The sequence below is a fragment of the Mus musculus genome, chromosome 2 (assembly GCF_000001635.26).
Source record: "Mus musculus strain C57BL/6J chromosome 2, GRCm38.p6 C57BL/6J".
Classification (NCBI taxonomy): Eukaryota; Metazoa; Chordata; class Mammalia; order Rodentia; family Muridae; genus Mus; species Mus musculus.
The window spans coordinates 132,129,071-132,143,113 of record NC_000068.7 but is presented as its reverse complement, the minus strand read 5'-3'; the positions used below and the strand labels follow the sequence as shown (position 1 = coordinate 132,143,113).

Sequence of the window (14,043 nt, the reverse complement as noted above, 5' to 3'; positions counted from 1 at the left end):
TAAAGGGCAAGGCCTAGCCTTGTAAAACTACACAGAATATTGATTTATTTTGAGACAAGGTCTTTATATGCAGCCGCGGCTGGCTGGAATTCATAGATCTACCACATCCCAGTAGTGAGACTAAAGGTGTGTGCGTACCACCATGTCCAACAAGAAAGTTAAAAACAAACTAGAGGGCTGGAGAGATGGCTCAGCAGTTAAGAGCACTGGCTGCTCTCCCTCCCCCCCTTGTTTTCTTAAATTACAGGATCTGGATTTAATTCCCAGCACCTACACGATGTCTCACAATCATCGTTAACTCCAGGGACTCCAGTGCCCTCTTCTGGCCTCTGTGGTATGAACACTGCACACACCTGAGACAGCACGCTCCGGGGACACCACCCACACACGTTTTTTTCTTTTTTTAAAAAGTACTTGAATCAATATGACTGTCCAGGTGTGAGCTGAGCCAGGACGACACCAGTGAACATGCTAAAGAGGATGGGAAAAGGTCCACGAGGCTTCAGCCCCACACCGAGAGCTGTAGGCAACCGCAGAAAGCCGGGAGTGGCAGAGGTGGTCCTCCCAGGGACAGTACCAGTCGGCTGTTCAGTGCCAAACGGTCAGCCCTGACAACACACATACAAGTAACTGAACAGTTATATGTAGGTATATGTATGTGTGCGCACACACACACACACACACACACATATATGTATATATATATGTACATATATGCATACTATAATAATTAGTGAGAAAAGAGGCCCTGAATTTAAAGGAGATTGGGGAGAGGTACATGGGAGGGTTTGAAAGTAGGAAAGGGAAAGGAGAAATGTAATGGTCTCAAAAAGAAAAAAAATTAGTGTTGTATATGGTTTAGATAGTTGTGGGGTTTTTGTTTGTTTGTTTGTTTGTTTTCAGATTTATTTAATGCGCCGCATGCTTTTGATCCCAGAACTTGGGAGGCAGAGGCAGGCAAATTTCTGAGTTTGAGGCCAGCCTGGTCTACACAGTGAGTTCAGGACAGCCAGAGCTACACAGAGAAACCCTGCCTCGAAAAAAAACCAAAAAAAACCAAACAAACAAGATTTATGTAATGTATATGAGTACACTGTAGCTGTTTTCAGACACACCAGAAGAGGGCATCGGATCCCATTACAGATGGTTGTGAGCCACCGTGTGGTTGCTGGGAATTGAACTCAGGAACTCTGGAAGAGCACCAGTGCACTTTAACCACTGAGCCATCTCTCCAGTCCCCTTGGTTTAAGAAGTTTTGAATGCCATACTGCCTCCCTCGTTTGTATAGCAGTCTAGTGGGTCTATATTTTGGAATAGGCTTTTTGTCTCATTGGTAAGCTTGTGTGCCCCCCCCCCCAATTCTTCTGTTAATTAGGTGGCAGCTGCTACTGAACAAACCATTCTTGAATTAAAACCACGGCATCTGTACTCAAAAGGTGTAAGGTTTAGTTAGTTCCTTGGTTATGGGAAGTACTGAGTCAGCTGTCATCAACTCCACCGTGTTTCTAAAGAAACCTGGGCGCCATCAGGGGTTCTGGATTTGATCCCACTGATAGTTTAAGGAGTTTTGTCATTTTGGTTAAGAAAATTAACTCTTCACCAGTAATTTGTCTTTTTATGGCATTTTGAACCGATAAGTGTAAGCTTAGAAAACCCTATTTACTCTCATACTTTAAAAAAAAATTTTTATTTTTTTCAAGATAGGGTTTCTCTGTAGCCCATGCTGTCCTGGAACTCACTCTGTAGAACAGGCTGACCTTGAATACAGAACTCTGCTTGCCTTTGCCTTCAGTGGTAGGATTAAAGGCACATGCCACTGTGGCCGCCACTGCCTAGTTTACCCTCATGTTTCTTAAGTCTTCCCCAGAGTTCTTTGGTCTCTCATTCATTCACTCTCTTACCCCACCACTCCTCCAGTTCTCTGGTGAGGTGTGTGTGTGTGTGTGTGTGTGTGTGTGTGTGTGTGTGTGGTCTGGAGTTCTTTTACATCTGTCCTTCTTGACCAGGTTAAGCCTGTGAAGCCGGTAGGTTTAAAGGAGCCCTTTGTGTGCGCTCTCCATATCCTTGCCATTCTCCTCCTGGCTTGGCTGCTTCTATCGTGTCCCAGGTTCTAGGTTGTTGGCGACTTCATAATTAAGGGCTGCTTTCAGCTTGAAACTTTCATGGGCCTTTTACTCTTTATCCTGACACTGAATCTTGCTAGGTTGCCCAGGCTGGCCTCAAAGGACTTCGAGGATTTTCCCTTCACCTGATCCCAGTCTCAGGCATTCATCTACGTCTCATCCATTGCTGGACTGCCTGCTTTTTTCAGGGCGGTAATCTGTGTGGTCAGATGCTGCAGGGAGGAACCCTGGAGAGTTTGATGGTACTTGGTTTTTTGAATGTGGCACTCTCTAGTGGAGGAGTCAGAAAACAGGACTTGGAAAACATCTTAGGAGGCCTGAGGGAGGCTGGCAGCGTGGGGACGGGAGCAGAAAGGACGAGGGGCCCGAGCTAGTCTGCTCACACTGCTGGCACGGTGCGTCCATCCGCTTGGGAGGGGTTAAAACAGTCATTTATTTCTCACAGTTCTGGAGACTGGGAAGTCGGAGGTCAAGGTTCTGGGTAACCTAGTTCTGATGAGAGCTTCTGTCTGGCTCATAGACAGCCACTTTCTCATCAAGTGGTACTCACATGACCGTTTCCTAGTGTCTTTTCTCTCCCTCCCGCTCCAGAGCTAAGAATTGAACCTAGGATCTTGTGCGCACTGTACCACTAAATTCCGTGCCAGTGCTATTCTTATAATCTTACTAGATTGAGTCCCCCTTATAGTAAGACCTTATTTAACCTTAATTATCAACTAAAAGTGTTCTCTGAATCTGAGCACATTGTAGGGGTTAGGAGCTCGGTACATGATTTCTTTAGTTGGAAGAGCAAAACAGTTCACTCCATAGAGCAGAGTATGGATAGGGCTATCTTTAATTTTCATGCTGGGAATTGAACCCAGGGCTTTGGCATGTTAAGCAGGGGTTCTGCAGAACTTCACCCCTGGCCCTGATTTCAGTCCTAACAAGGACATTTGTCTAGCCATTGCTGTTTGAGAATTGGTGTGGATAGGGTAGGGCTGAGGTGGTGGGCAGGTCAAACCATGGTGATTTACTGTGGGGAGACAGTAAGAATTGACTGGATTCCAAGGCACGGCTAGACAGGAGGACGGTAGGAGAAAGAAGAGGAGGAAGAGTATGTCATGGAGGAAGACAGACAGACAGACAGACAGACAGACAACAGAGGCTCCTGCCTGACACCTGGAACAAAAGTGGCTGAGGGGCAGCTTCCCGGTGTGTGACGTCGTGCCCAAACATGTCATACTCCAGTCAGGAAATGAGGCAAATGGGATCTCTTCCTGTCTCCAGATGTAAACTTTGTATCTTCTCAGTGCCCTTAACTTAACACCCCCATCCCCCACCCCCCACCCCAGTGTAGGCAGTCTCTAGCACTCCTGGGAAGTTTACTCCATGAAGAAGAGTAATCTTTCTAGTGCCCTGTCAGAGAAGGCTCACTTATAGGTTCCTCACAGAGCACCTGATGACTAGACTTCTGTCTCTCTTTCTCCAGGGCATCTCATTAAGTACCTGGTGAAGGGTACACCTCCACTGTGTGTGTGCGTGCATGCATGTCTGTCTGTGTCTGTTTGTACACATGTATGAACAAGAGGACAACCTTTATTTATTTTATTTATCATTATTTTTTGAGATTGTATTTTTATTTTGTGTGGATAGGTGTTTTGCCTACATGTAGATCTATACATGCAGTATTCTTAGAGGCCAGAAGAGGGCATCAGGTCTCTCTGGGATTGGGGTTGCAGGTGATTGAGAGTGGCCATGGGGGTGAGGGTATTAAACCTGGGACCCCTGGAAGAACAGCCAGTTCTCTTAACCACCCAGCCATCTTCCCCATCCAGAAGGTGTGTTTTGGTGGCTGAAGGCGGGACAGGAGAGTAGTAAAAGTCTGTGTTTCTTTCCTGGGGTTGGGAGTGGTAGGTTCTGTTTTCATCCAAGGTGCTGCCAACCACCCCTGCTCTTAGAGACAGCTCTGCCCTTGACTCAGTGTTTGGAGCCATGAGTGCTGACATTGAACCCTAGTCTTCAAGAAGAGAGTCCATGCTCATAACTACATTGTCATCTCTTCAGCCGCTATTTATTTTGTATTGAGACAAGGTCTTAGAGCTTGGAACTGGCCTGGTAGGCTGGGTTGACTGGCCATCCAGTCCCAGGAATCCACCTGTTTGCACTCTACCAATTGCTGTCTCCCTAGACTAGCCATTTTTTCTTAAATATGTGTGGGAAGCTTACAGAGTCGAGTCCTTCCAGTTTTGTCATTGGAAGTGAGTGAAGCTAAATAAGAGTTATGTCTGTAGGAACCGATCTCAGCAGTAAAGGAGACCCTGCAAGGATGAGGCCTCTAGCCCAGGAAGGGACCACTGGGATGATTTGTGTGCTGATGGGTATGGGTCAGTAGTGCTGAGTCTGTTTGATCCATACCTCTAGGGTAACTATTGGGTTTGATTTCTCAGATGGCCCCAAAACTCTGCGGACTTAATGATATAGAACTCCACTTCCAGATCTTATTCCTGGTGGTATGAAGAGGGCAGAGAAGCCAGCTGGCTGTGTGCTGGGTGCTCTACCTGGTACTGTGTGTGTCACTACTGTAGTTTGGTCACAGCCCTGTGGGGTTTGCAGTTCCCATTTCACAGTGGGGAATTGGAGGTTTGGAGGTTTCAGCTGCATGTTCATGGTCGCAGTGCCATTGAGTAGCGGAGTCAGGATTTGATTCCAGGCTGGTCAGTCACAAACTCAACAATTAGACTGGAGCCCTGCTGTGCCCTTTGGTCTTGCATGCTTGTCAAGGACTTGAGCTTTGGAGGTGGGGTTTGACTGGGAGGGTGGGACCAGCAGTGATGGAGGGATGAGGTGAGCAGAGGGAAGGAAAGGTGAGGAGACTGTGGGAGGAAGCAAGCACACACTCAGTGCAGCCAAGAGCAGCTAGAGGTGGGGTAGAAGAAGTCAAAAGGGCCCTTGACACCGTCCTGGTGGAAGGCCACCAGAAGATGCCTGGAATGGGTGGCTTCTTTAGATGTTCATTCTGAAAGCTCCAGGGTGAGTGACTGGGAGGAGGCTGTGGTAGCTTCTTCTCCTGCTCTTCAGGTCTGAGTTCTACGGTTGCCTGATCTGTGCCCTGGCTTGGACTCCTTTTGCTAATGTAGTAGTTACCCAGGACACTTCCCTCTGGTTTGTTGTTTTTAAAGCTGGCTTCTCTTTGCTCAAATAAATATATGACTTATGACAATTAAAATTGACTAGGCATCTCCTTCCTCCCCTCCCCTCTCCCCTCCCCTCCCCCCCTCCCTCCCCTCCCTCCCTCTCTCTTCTCCCTCCCTCCCTCCCTCCCTCCCTCCCTCCCTCCCTCCCTCCCTCCCTCCCTCTCTCTCTTTCTTTCTTTGAGACTGGGTCTCTCTGTGTAGCCTTGGCTATCTTGGAACTCACTCTCTGACCAGGCCGGCCTTGAACTCAAGATCCACCTGCCTCTGCCTCTCGAGTGCTGGGATTAAGGTGTGTGCACACTCCTGGCTTTCATGCATTTCTTTTTATCTAGAGCTACTCAGCTTTTATGAGATGGCCTCACAGCATGTCTCACAAATGTGCCCAAGTCTCTGAGGCCATGGCATTTCCTTCAAGCCATGTTCCATCTAAACACCGATGTGAACTGTTTTCTATCCCATCCCTAGTCTCTGCACCCAGGGTCAGTCGCCCTTGGTCCTCCCCATCTGCACCCAGTGTTGCATCTGCACTTTTGTCCTTAGGTTGAGGATTCTTTAACTTTGATTTAAAATCTTTTCCATAGTTTCTCTACACCCAGGATCTCATAAATATTAACTCATATTTTCTCTTGTTTTTAAAAATTTTGTAGTTAGTACTTGTATTGGAGTACAGTGTGAGGTAAGGACTGTCTCCTCCAGTTTATTTCCATCACCGTTCATGAATTCACCTTATTAACATACCCACTATTGTAAGTGTTTGGACCTACCGTGAGGTATACTGTTTGATCGTCTTTCTTCTCCTTTATTTATGCAGTCAGTCATTTAACATTTATTTATTATTGTATGTGTGCAGTCAAAGGACCACTCTGAATTGATTCTTTCCACCATTGGGCCCTAGGGATCAAATTCAGGTTGTCAGACTTCGTGGCAAGTGCCTTCATCAGTTAAGCTGTCTCTGTTTTGAGAAAAGATCTTATGTTGCCCAGGTTACCCTATGTTGCTGGGGATGACCTTTGACATCTGCGTCTCCTGCCTCTTCTAAGTGCTAAGATTGCAACCATGGGCACCATACACAGGGTTCTTTTTTTGTTTGTTTGTTTGTTTGTTTGTTTTCCAAGACATGGTTTCTTTGTGTAGCCCTGGCTGTCTTGGAACTCACTTTGTAGACCAGGCTGGCCTTGAGCTCAGAAATCCGCCTGCCTCTGCTTCCCAAGAGTTGGGATTAAAGGCATGTGTCACCACTGCCTAGCTATACACAGGGTTCTTAAATTTTACTTTAAAATATTTTAAATTTAATCTTATGTGTATGGGTAATTTTCCTATATGTACATGTACCATATGCATGCAGTACCTGTGGAGGCCAGAAGAGGGTGTCAGATCCCCTGGAACTGGAGTTAGTGTTGTGCTCCCATGTGAGTGCTAGGAATTATCCTTTTGAAGACAAAGAAGCTAGTGCTCTTAACCGTAACCACTGAGATGTCTGTCTAGTCCCATCTTTAAAAGATATTTTGCTGAGAAGAATGGCCCATGCCTGTAATCCCAGTACTTGGGAGGCTGAGCCTTAGGTCAGTCTAGGATCTGTGGTTCAAAGCCAACTTGAATGACACAGACCTTACCCCAAAACAAAGCAAAGCAGAGTGAGTGCCTTGGATGCTCTGCTGTGGCTGTACCTGGACCTCTGCCAACCCTGGGCAGAGTGGAGGGCTTTAAAAGTCTTACAAGAACAGGGTGTGCGGATCAGTTCTCTCTTGCCGCATGGTCCTGGGACTGAGCGCAGGTTGTGGAGTTCACCTGCACGTGACTTAACCCCTGAGTGTCTGTAGGAAACACGTAGGACTGGCCCTGGTCACTGGGTAGCTCTCCTGTAAGTCCCCCTTCCCGGCTGGTTTGAGGATGACCTTACATTTCTTGCCAGGAGGAATTGGATGTGTTATATTTCCCTTTCAGGTCCTTTCCAGAGCTTTCTAGCTCTTAGCCAGACCATTATATTGTGTAGCTGCTCGCCCTTTTCTGTCAGACTCTTCGAAAACAGTCTCTTCCTCAGAGAAGTGTTGTGGATTTTGTTTTTCCCCATTAAAAAAAAAAAGTCATTGCCCGGTGGAGATAGACTGAGTAGGTCCACAGCACCAGGTTCCCCTCTTTCCCCTCTCCCCAGCTCGCCCACTCACCTTGCAGCTGAGCTCTGTCATGTCGGAAGCCCCTTAGTTCCTGGGATGCCCATGTGGCCTTGCGTTCTCCTGCTTTCCAGACACTGGTGGGTACACATGTGCTCCCTTCCCGCTCCCTCCGTTTGGGGTCCACTGTAGACACTTGCAGGGCTGAGTGGATTATGAGTGGAAAGTTCATCTAAGCCCTTTGCTTTTGCCTGGGAGGTGGACCGACTGGGCAGGAGTCTGGAACAGTACTTCTCGTGACTGTCAAACACAAGTTGAGTTCCTTGTTCAGTGATAACTTGGTGCAGCCTTCAACTCTATAGAATTTCTTTTCACTTTTGAAATTGTACACTTTTATTTCTTTTGGTGTCCGTCAACTTCTAAAATACGTTTTCTAGATTTCATTTTGACTGTCCCACTTTCCAGCAAGATGTCTCTGCCACTGCAGTCTTATGTGAGCTCGGGTGGAAAGACTTTCTCTCTGCCCAGCTGAAGTTGTTAAGATTTATTTCTGGGGTCTCTATTATATTCCAGTAATCTATATGTATGTCCTTATGCCAGCATTGGGTGTGTCCTTATGCCACCCTGCCTAAATCACCATAGCTTCCTGTTCCGTTTTGAAGCTGGAAAAAACCAAGCCTCTGGTTTTGTTCTTTTGCTATTCTTGGACCTGTGTATTTTCTGGGAATTTCAGGATCAGTCTGTCAGCTTTTGCTACAAGGCAGATGGGATTTTGATAGCGATTGCCTGGAATCGGTAGATCAGATTTTGTTAATGTAACGACATAAAAAGTTATGTGGCTGGGTGGTGGTGGTGGCTGTCTTTAATCCTAATACTTGGGAGGCAGAGGCAAAGTCAGGTGGATCTCTGTGACTTGGAGGCCAGCCTGGTCCACAGAGTGAGTTCCAGGACAGCCAGGGCTATTACAGAGAAACCCCGTCTCAAAAAACCAAAATAAATAAATAAAAATAAAAAAATTGCTGACCCCAGGCCATTGATTTACCCGGCCCCATCACCCTTTTGGGGGCATTTATTGTTTATTTGAAAAAAAAAATGCTTGGAATCAGTGCTCCTCTGGGGACGTGGAGAAGCCGAGGATGCCTGGCCTCGGCCCAGAATTTGAGGTGCAGCTTCAGCTTTCCGTCAAGTGTTGGAGCTTTAAAGCTTATTTTCAGGCAACCTTACTGTGCAGCCAGGGTTGAGATCCAGTGCTTTAAAGCTCAGGCGTGTGTCACTTTCAAAGCCCCGGCACAGTTAGTTGATAATGGGATTGAAGGGAAACACACACGTTACTTACTGACTGTAGAGCCTCTGTCTCTCTGCATGGATATTGTGTCTGCTTTGCCATGTCTTAATTTAGTGCCCCCCCCCCCCAATTGCAGACTTTGTTCTGATAAATTAAGTGGTTTTGCAAATTGACCTTTCCTGGCTGTGTATAGTTTGTCCTCATTGGTCTGTGTAGAGAGCAGAGATAGAGGGATCCCTGGAGGGTGTCATTTCTCAGAAATCTGACTTTGTAATCAGAAATGAATTGGAAAAAAAAAATACTGGCGATTCATAGCTGTTTTAGGAATGTCATAGAGGACAGTGAAGCTGCTGGTCACAATCCCGGGAAGGCTCTCGGGAAGTGAGAAGCCATCCTTCTGCTCCCCAACAATGAAATGGGGGGCTTGTGGTGAAGTAGCCATTGCTTTCTGAATACTCGGGGTTGCTTGTTTTATGTGAACGTGAAATGTCTGTGTCTGTGTATACATCCACATATTATGTACAGCTGTCAACCCAGAGGTCATTGGGCTTTTAAAACTTCTTTAGACCAGTGAGATTGCACAGTGGGTAAAGATGCTTGTCACCAACAGACAGCCTGGCTTTCATGCCCATGGCCCACAGGTTGGAAGGAGACCTTACTGTGACAAATTAGTTCCTTATTTCCATGTGCATGCCAAAGTGTGGGCCCTCCTGTAAAGAAATGAAGGGCAGTAAAGACCAAAACATCGCTAAGTACTTCTTTAAAACCTGGCTTCTAACAACTTGATTGTCTGGAATGCATCACTTTTTGCATGATAAATCCGTCTGTTGAGTCTTTAGCTTCTGACTTCCTCTACCCCCCACCCCCACCCCCATTTCTCTTGCTGTGTGAATAGAGACAGTGGAGATTAGCCTTGTTTGTAAATCTAGGTGCATTTTCCTGGTTATTTAAATTTTTGAAAGGAGCATCATTTGCAATATGATGGAATTTTATTTTCATTTGCATGTGTATTTTTGTGTGCCCTTAGTCTCTGAATGTTCTTGTGTGAGTGTGTGTGTGTGTGTGTGTGTGTGTGTGTGTGTGTGTGTTCGATGTCTTTCTCAATTGCTCTCCACTTTATTTACTGAAGCAGGGTCTCTTGCCAGAACCTAGAGTATCAGGAAGTCTTGCTATCAGCTTGCCATGGATCCTGTATTGGGCTTGCATGTGGCCCACATGCCTGCCAGACTTTCATGTGTGCACTGGGAACTGAACACAGGTCCTGCACAAGAGCAGTAAGTGCTCCACAGAGCCATCTCCTCCAGTTTCTGATGCACTTTAATGATTTTGTTTTGAATTTATATTTTGTCAGGCTTATTTATTTCCAAGTTTTCTTAGTCGGTTTTTCCTGGTGGTTTATAATAGTTCTTCTTTGTTTTTTGTTTTGTTTTGTTTTTCTTTTTGAGACAGGGTTTCTCTGTGTGGCCTTGGCTGTCCTGGAACTGACTCTGTAGACCAGGCTGGCCTCGAACTCAGAAATCCACCTGCCTCTGCCTCCCAAGTGCTGGGATTAAAGGTGAGTGCCACCACTGCCCGGCTATAATAGTTCTTCTTATATCAAGGATATTAGTGTTTTAACAAAATATTCTAGCTTCTACATCTTTGTAATCTTATGATGCATTTGAGAAATGAATTTTATTGAAGATCATTCTTCTTGGGTTTAGTTTTCCGATTTGAACTGTCTTTTCTTTTTTCTTCTTTCCTCCCTTTTCCCCATCTGGAGACAAGGTTTCTCTGTGTAGCCCTGGCTGTCTTAGAACTCTCTGTAGATCAGGCTGGCCTCGAACTCAGACATCTGCCTGCCCGTGTCTCCCGAGTGCTGAGATTAAAGGCATGTGCCACCACTACTTGGTAGAAATGTTGTTTTTCAAATAGTAAAGTTTAGCGTGGCGTGGCAGCATTGGGGAGACAAGAGGCAGGTGGATCTTTAACATTGAAGGCAGCCAGGGCTCCATGGAGAGAACCTGTTTAAACAAAGAAACAATTCCTCCTCTCAAAGAAAGTTTTTTGTTTGCTTTTTATTAAAGGATGAAGAAAAATCTTTCAGACCGTGATTTTAAGTATATCTTAAGTCTAAGATATTAAATATCTACTAAAATATGCACAGAAAAACCAGCTACCACCTGAATTTAGACTTTTAAAGATATTTATTTTAGATTTATTTTATGTGTATGAACTTTTTGCCTGCATATATTTATGCGTGTGCACCACAAGCATGTCTGGTGCCTGGGGAGGTCAGAAGAGGGCATGATATTCCCTGGAAGTGGAGTATGGTTGTGAGCTGTCTTGCAGGTGGCCATGATTCCAGCACCCCCAGATTTTTTCAGTGCTATTTTTGCAGTAAAAGTAAGGTGGGCTAGAGGCTGTGCTGTAGGGAGGGGTAGTAGGTGTGATTCCCAGACTTTCTGTTCAGGTTCTAAGTTTGGGTACATGGGTATCGGGAGCACCTATGCCCTAAGGCTTAGCGGCATGTAACGTCTGTCTGGGGTTGGGGTTGGAGTGCTCTTTTTGATCCTTCTGCTCCAGTAGAATGACAAGATACAATTCAAAACTGTCCTCATTATGCTTAGATGGAAGCCCCAGACGACTCTAATGCTGGATTTTGGGCTTTATTTGAACTGAGGCTCCTTTTGCCGTCTGAAATCATGTCTTTAATCGGATTAGGGCTTACTGGTCCTTCTGACTCTGAGGTCCTGTTTGTGGCTTTCAGGTATCCAGCAGGATACAGTGTCCTGTTGAGGGCCTGTGAGTGCACCTTGGCACTTCTCACAACTGAGAAAGGAGACAGACAGGTCTGTTTCTGCTTCCTGAGCAGCTGGTGAGCTGCTGCCAGCAGGGTATGAGTCCAACCCCTCTGTGTCCTCCCCTGCCCCTTGGAGTGGGTGGGGCTGCGGCCTTTCTAAGAGTTCCCTGATTGGTTGCCCTCTCACTTGCGGAGGTCTGGGCAGAACCCGTTTCAGCGCTTCGGTTTTGGGCCGCGTTCTGAGTCACTGCAATGTGCTTATCACCTAATTGTGATCACGCCAAGGCATTTTGGGAAAGGCTTTAGGAAGTTTTGGTTCATGCAGGTACAATGGCCTTTTCAGAGTGATTGAAGGTTGACTGTTCACGTGGAAGGGAAAGCAGGATTGCTGTGGGTTTTTTGTTTTTTTTGTTTTGGTTAAAGGTGTGTTTGACATTGGTAATTGCCATTGGACTTTTAAACTTTACCATTTTGCCAAGATATAATATAATTGTATTTTTATTATGTCGATCGTCATAATTAGGATGGTGAAGCCCTAATATTTTCTATCTCCGTTTTTCCAGAGATGAGAACATATTGTCCTGTTTGTAATATGAAATTAAACATGATGTCCTGGCTAGTATTATGTCAGCTTGACAGACGCTAGAGTCATCTGTAAGGCATTTTCTTTAATAGTGATTGATGAGGTCCAGCCCATGGTGTGTGGTGGGTTGGTGGTCCTGGATTCTATAAGAGAGCAGGCTGAGCAAAAACAATGGAAACAAGCCAGTAAGCAGCACCCTTCCATGGCATCAGCATCAGCTCCTGCCTCCAGGTTCCTCCCCTGTTTGAGTTCACCTCCTGGCTTCCTTCAGTGATGAACATGAAAGTGTAAGCCAAATAAGCTCTTTTCAACTTGCTTTTTGGTTATGGTGTTTCATCATAGCAATAGTAACCCTAACTAAGACATAGGCCAGTGAAGAAAAATATCTTTAAAAAATTTTTTGAAGATATTTACAACTAGGTTATTGGATACAGTTATACTTAATAATTTGATTTGCATATTTATTTATAAAATGTAGCCTAGGCATACAGAAAGCACATGTACATACATCTTTTAAAAATATATGTGTTACAAGTATTTTCCACATATTGAGAGTTTGTATCAGTAGTGGTGTGGGCCTTGAGTGATGGTAGCTCAGTGGTTAAGAACACTGGATGCTCTCAGGGAACCCAAGCTTAAACTAAATCTCGCCACCCACGTGGCAAGCAGTAACCACATAACAACCTTTAACACCAGCTCCCAGGGCTACAGTGCCATCTTCCCATCCACAGGCATCAGGCAGCGTGCGTGCAGACATGCAGGCGCTCATACACATTAAAAAAAAAAATCCTAAACCAGAAAATAAAGATCAAGCTAGAAGTTTTAGTCTGGGATGTGGGTGGGGCTTCTAGGTCCTGCCCCTGGTTGAAGAGCTCTTGACAGTTGCTGGAGGGGTAGTCAGAGTTGGGGATGTGAGCTGGGAGGGAGAGTGCGCGTGAGCTCGCTGAGGAGCTGGACATAGACGGTGCCTATGTGTGGATGGATAAGATCAAAATACATTGTATGCAGGTTTCAAAGAGGAAATAAAAAAGGAATTCTCATCACCTGACATCCTTGAGAGTCTCATAGTTTATACTGTGTGTGTGTAAGATTAATTTATTTTCACTTTGTGTGTAAGAATGAGTTGGGGGCTGGCGAGATGGCTCAGTGGGTAAGAACACTGACTGCTCTTCCAAAGGTCCTGAGTTCAAATCCCAGCAACCACATGGTGGCTCACAACCATCCGTAATGAGATCTGATGCCCTCTTCTGGTGTGTCTGAAAACAGCTACAGTGTACTTACATATAATAAATAAATAAATCTTAAAAAAAAAAAAAAAAAAAGAATGAGTTGGATCCCCTGGGACTGGATGTGCTTATAAGGTGCCATGAGCTGAACCAGGACCCCCTGCAAGAGCAGCCAGTGCTTTTAACTACTAAGCTGACTCTTTTGCCTCTCACCCACAACTAGGCTTTTAATGAACTAATTAAAAGTTTTGGAGGGCAGGGCTTTATGTCGTTTAGGTGGGCCTCAAACTTACGACTCTTTGGCCTCAGTGTCGAGTGCTGGAGCATGTGTAGGTGTGTGTTTCTATACTCGGCTGGCTCCAGATGGGCAGACGTGGACATGAGTGTGCTCTGCTGGTTGGTTCCCTATTGCTAACAGATGGGTTGACTCATCCCCAAGCCAACAGACGGGCACCATGTTGGCTCTGTGGTATTTATGGTAAAAAATAATTGTTGTCATAACTTATTTAGACAATCCTTAAATATTGGTCATTGTTCTACGATGAAAGTGAATATAGTTATACCCATTTAGTTATTTTTCCAAATAGTTTTGTCAGGTATGTATTTTTAAGAGGTTTAAAGATCCCCCAGCGCTGGGGTCACAGGCAGTTTTGAGTCATCTGACACGAATGCTAGAAATCAAACTCAGGTTCAGCAAAAGCAGTCATGCTCTTAACCCCCGCCATCTCTCCAGCCATTGATACGTGTTTGTTTGTTT

General features: G+C 45.4%; 1 protein-coding gene and 1 long non-coding RNA gene across 5 annotated transcripts in view; one reads left to right on the top strand and one right to left on the bottom strand.

The window, feature by feature from the left end:
* Positions 1-7,869, bottom strand: part of Gm14051 — an 85,008-nt gene extending 77,139 nt beyond the window's left edge. The window contains exon 1 of the long non-coding RNA XR_001783478.2: positions 7,465-7,869. This is a non-coding gene — a long non-coding RNA (predicted gene 14051). The remainder of the gene's footprint in view (positions 1-7,464) is intronic.
* The window catches only part of Slc23a2 (solute carrier family 23 (nucleobase transporters), member 2), a 92,825-nt gene that overhangs the window by 2,207 nt on the left and 76,575 nt on the right, over positions 1-14,043 (top strand). The window lies entirely within an intron of this gene.